We start from the raw sequence: 5,524 nt of genomic DNA on the forward strand, positions 1-5,524 counted from the left end.
AGGGAAATTACATAGAATGTATTCAGAGCACTGAAAAACAAACGTAGCGAAGTAGCGCAACATAAAACGAAACAAAATCTGCATCATTTTACCAGATTTCTCAATTCATTTTATCCGACAGCCCATCTGTAACAATTCCATTGTCTAGGTTTGGCGAGAGGGGCGAAACACTCTGTTGCGCTCGCTCCGCTCCCCTGAAAAACGCCATAAAAGAACAGAATTTTTTAAACGGCCTTCAACTTTTACAAAAAATCACAAGTCCAGCTCTACTTGAGTCTCAGGGCCGTCCCTGTACCCCTTCCCAGACAGAGTCAATAACACTGCAGATAAAGCTTAAGCAAGACTCAATACTTTCCTGACAAAAGACTCAAGCGTAAGGTCTAAAAGGTGTTTTATTGAAGGCTATGGTTTATAGTAAAGATGACTCATTTATTGACAATTTTATAGCTTGGTACAATGTTCTAAACTCGGTGCCATATCCCTCTAAAAGCCACAATCATGTTCAGGTTTTTCTTACTGTAAAAGCCTTGTTTGACGATCGCATTTGGACCATGCTATCAAGCAGTTTGAATATCACGTGTTACAATGAGCTAGATTTCTCAAAATGAGTTAAAAAATCTACAAATGAACTACAAAACTAAACACAAATCACTACCAAATATCTAACTTAGTGATATTCTTAGACCTTTTTTTATTAATTTATTAATTTTTTTCATTTTATTTTCAAGAGAAATATGAATAATATAAGAGTAATATGCTTGGACGTCACTTAAAGTCCTAATGCCTATCATGCTTGCAAACAAGTTAAAAAATCTAAGAAATGAGCTAGGTTATTGATAAACTACGAAATCTCTCATACGCGATGTCAACCTGTGTAATTCTTTTTTTTTTCATGCGATCACTTGTTCTATTCATTTGTCTATTTATCGACAAGAGATACCCATGAAACTCAATGATTACATTCGCAGCTTGAGTGCAAGATACTCGCTAGTGAGTTTTGCAGAAAACTATTTATGTTGTTGTCCTACCAATTAACTCATAACTGACTTAAGTACCCAAACGTTTGTCCAAGTTGTATAATGGATCCTCTCGCTCAGTCGTGGAAAACGTCCTAACATTGCGAAAGTAGACTTCACTTTACTTTTAAATTACCATAATGCTTGAAAACGAGTCAAAAAGATTATAGAAATGAGCTACTTATATCACTTAATGCCTGAACACTAGTTGGTAATGTGCTATTCCGTAAATTGTTCTCCTTTTTTTGTGCCATTTTTATTCTTATTTACTTTCATTTAGAGATACTGATAAAGCAAACAAAACAAAACAAAACAAAAACAAACAAAAAAACAGAACAAAACAAACCAAACGAAACAGAACAAAACAAAGCAAAGCAAAGCAAAACAAGGCAAAACACAACAAAACAAAACAAAACAAATGAAAACGAAACAAGAACATAAAAGGAAACAAAAAATGCAACATTTTACTCTGATTACTACTAAGTATCTGCCATGTGAACGGTTCGGCTGTCTAAGTTGTAGAGCCACAATCTAAAAACTCTTTTTTAGTCTCAAAACGCGCATTAGGTGCAAAAATGCTCCTAAATTTGTTTTGAGTTAACAATGAGCCACAGAGCTTTGTTATACTAATAAATCTCTTGACATATTTGCCTCAGGATCATACTAATTTTTTTCTCTAAAATTAGCTGATTTTTTTCTTAAACTAGAGATACCTATGACACTTAACCGTCGATACGCAATCTAAGTGCTAAACATTTGCTTTTGTTAATATGATATATGTCATTTTATCAAAGTACGGTTTAAAAAAAAAATCTGAGGTAGAACCTACTCTAGAAAAAAGTTATTCAGGAAATTGAAATATTGAATCCCCCCTAGACTAGAGAAAAGCCCCGAAGAAGGCTAAAAAGTTATAATTAAAATCAGCTAATATTCATATTTAAGACCACTGAGGCATTTTCCTACTCACTTTAAGTTAATCTTGTGTACTATTAATGATAGGGAAATAACTTCATTAAAAAAAGAATCAGCATGCGGGCGTGATCTTCGGTGTTTAGCCGCTTTCCAGGTGAAGCCGTCAGGCAGCTTAAACTTCTTTCTCAAATCTATGATATCTTAGTATATGCTGGAAATAATAGACCTAAAATATCAGCTAGCTAGACATATATCGCAATTGAGCACAAAAAGAAAATGGAATCAGACCAAATGAACTCTGAAACACAAACAGAACTGTCACTACACGCCTATTCAGAGATAGCGCCCAATATCTTTGATACTAACTATACCATGCTACGAGTTATATAGCTAAGGAATCATTTAGGGAAATTAAAAAAAAACTGTCAGATTATGTTGACTAAGATATTGTCACAGACACTGTACTTGATCGTTGCTAGAATTACTTGTTTCTATTTCTTGAACTATTTGTTTCTTTTCTCCAGCCCTGACGGTCTCTTTGCTGATGAAAAGAGGAAAAGTACACAGATAAATGATTTCAAAACGTATCTAATTAGTTGATTACTTGACCTGCCTATCAAATAGTCGCTTTGGGCTGTCTGTTCCAGCCAGGCAGCTAAAAAATGGGATAAGCGATTGCCATGCCAACCATTTAAGCGTACAGTCAGGCTGACATTCCGGCAAAAAGTCAAGCAGAAAGTCGAGCTGATAGACACAGCAGCAGTTAGGCAGACAGCCTGCCTGACAATCAAGCAGTTAAATAGTTAGATCATCTGTCAGCCTTGGTCAGCCCAGCAGTCATTAGCTCAATGTAATCTGAATGCTTACTCGTCAGCTGGCCAATTGATCTGTCAGCCATACTGTTATATAAAAACTCGTTACGTTGGCTAACTTAGATTATCAAATTTAAATTGTTTTACTAGTCAATAAGCAGGGTAATAATTCGAGGAGGGCAGGTAGATGCGAGTTAACAAAGGATATGCAGCACAGGGCACTCATAGAGACCGCTAGCCACACAGGACTCGTTTTGATTTCACTTTTTTGAAGTCATACATCGCCAAAATCAGAACGCAGATCGACGCGTATGTAAAACCGTAACCAGGACATTACAATCATTAGTAGTTACAGTGCTATGTTCTTCGCCAGAGCCCGCTTCAGTTATATCAATTGCAGTCAGAATCTCGATTTTGAGCCTTGTTAGATGGACCATAAGCTTTGAATAACACATGGAAGTTTACTCTGTTTAACTGGGAAAGAAAGTCAGTGGGACTCATACATGTATTAAGAGGTTTAAGTAATCAGGAGGCAACCGTCCATGCATGTACACGGTAATACATCAAGACAAAAATAAGATATTTTTACCCTTCATTTTAAATGATATATGTAAGACTAATGTCGTACAGTGTAACTTTGATAAGATATCGATCAAAACGCGAGTTCTTTTCTGGGCTTTGTTTTCCACACCCCTTCAGTTAGTGGTATTCAGTATTAAAGCAAACATAATAAAGATTTACCTTGGCTCAAAAACAGAGAACTAAAGCCTGGTATCAAACACCTCTTCCTCCCCTGGATGAACTACGAAAAGACACGGAAATACAAAATATCGTAATATGAATATATTATTTATATGAGCACGATCCTTCGCAGTAAAGCACTATTTGAGCAATAGTGAAAATCAGACCTGAAAAAAATTTCAGGCCTGTACGGGATTCGAACCACTGACCTGAATCCCGTACAGGCCTGAAATTTTTTTCAGGTCTGATTTTCACTATTGCTCAAATAGTGCTTTACTGCGAAGGATCGTGCTCATATACGTCTCATAACCGCAGTTCACACATATGTTTCATATGTTTGTTGTTGTTTAATATATTATTTCTAACACAATGCTCGCTTGTCTGTGTTGAAGTGTTTATCAAAATCATTATTTATATTTTCTCTATTTAGTGTACATTTGAGCAAGTACCTGTCAAGTTATAGATGTTATAAAAAGGGAGTCACTCAACAAATTCAAATGTGACATACATCAAATTTCAGTACTTCAAGACAGATTTTGGCTCCTCACTAAGACGAAGTATAATAATACCCAGTGTTTTCATTTTTCTCTCGAATCAGTCACTTCTGATGTGAATCACCACGTTCCGACTTTCTTTAAGCGATAAGTTGGAGTGATTATGTGTCACTTTATGAACACTTTGACTCTATGTTGGCGGATTTAGAGGGTATTTTACCTTCCTTTCCGATCTCTAAGTCAGGCTCAAGCTCCTTCTCTTCCTCTTCCACTCTTTGAACATCTGAAGGAGATGATGTATTTGACAAACACTATATTAGTATTGAGTTGTTCAATCTTCTTTCTATTTAAGCATGTTAAAAAATCATTAATTTTTCCAGTGAATGTAAAGATGAAAGATATGCTTCAATAATTCAACCTCTTGCCCTAACCTCATGAGTGACCGATCAAATACCACCCTCTTCTTTACCTTTGTCACTGAGTAATAGAACCAATGTCGTCAAATGTATAAAGTGGTCTTCATAGTAAAGCTAACCCATGGCCCTTCCATTAAGCCAATTAATTGCTCCAAATAGCTCTTAAGTCCAAACAAAATATAGAAATGATAATGAAGAAGACTTGCACTGTATGTAGAAAAAACTGAACCTACAAAATGATGTCTATTTGAATACTTGTAGTCGACGAGGTGATCGAGATGTTGGGAGAATCACTAAGTAATCGAGAGAGTTGAAACGCTCAGAGTTAGAAATTGCGACCTCTAAAAGCCTTGGTGAGGGACCACCAGTTTAACCGATCTCCATTGTCTCTGTTCCCTCAAGTAGTGAATTAGTGCATATACAAGGCCTACCCGTCTATGCCCCTCAACCCAATCGAAGCAGAGAGTCTAAAATGACCGAGGCCAAGTTAGATGTAAGATGTGTGTACTCAAAGATGCAGTAGTCCTCATTCATTTAATCTTGTTCGTTTTAAAGGAATTCAAAAGATATTGTTTTAAAGTTTCTATTAAGTCGAATATATTTTTTTTATTAACTCATCTAGAGCCTTGTTATCTTGATCGACCAGTCAAAACCCCTCCTTTACCTTTGCAACTTGGCTCTGGAATCCCTTCGCTCTCCGCTTGCTCCTCAGATTTACCTGTTGTGTGATAACAAACGGTTATTGATTAGAACTAAGTAAAGTCGCTCAAAGCGACGAACAGAGTGCAATTAAGTAACCCTCATGGCCACTGAGTAGGTCAACACAATTATAGTCAAATTAATAAGGTGCGTCATATAAAAGAACCCGGCAAATGGCCCGCAAGTAAGCCAGGTACATGGCCTCGTTGGCTTTTAACTTCATACAACGAAAAACGAAAACAAACAAAAAACAAGAACTTGCACTGTATGCGGTATTAAAGAAACGTGCTATATGATGCACCGTTCCGAAAGAACTCATCGCTCTTACCTTCCTCAGTTGGCTCTTCGGTATCAGGATTTTTTTCTTCTTCTTGAGCTACAGAAATACGTCATAAAGAAAAGGTACTCATAGAATGATATTCCTATTTTTTTTC

At 36.4% G+C, this 5,524-nt stretch overlaps 1 long non-coding RNA gene across 1 annotated transcript; it reads right to left on the minus strand.

Moving 5' to 3' along the window:
* Positions 1 to 1,460: 1,460 nt before the first annotated feature.
* On the minus strand, positions 1,461 to 4,260 carry LOC148737393 (uncharacterized). The gene is made up of 3 exons (XR_015996107.1): positions 4,196 to 4,260; positions 3,482 to 3,542; positions 1,461 to 2,469 (listed from the first exon to the last, which is right to left on the minus strand). It is a non-coding gene; the product is annotated as an uncharacterized LOC148737393 (long non-coding RNA).
* Positions 4,261 to 5,524: the final 1,264 nt, after the last annotated feature.

Source organism: Stylophora pistillata, chromosome 2, assembly GCF_964205215.1.
Source record: "Stylophora pistillata chromosome 2, jaStyPist1.2, whole genome shotgun sequence".
NCBI lineage: Eukaryota > Metazoa > Cnidaria > Anthozoa > Scleractinia > Pocilloporidae > Stylophora > Stylophora pistillata.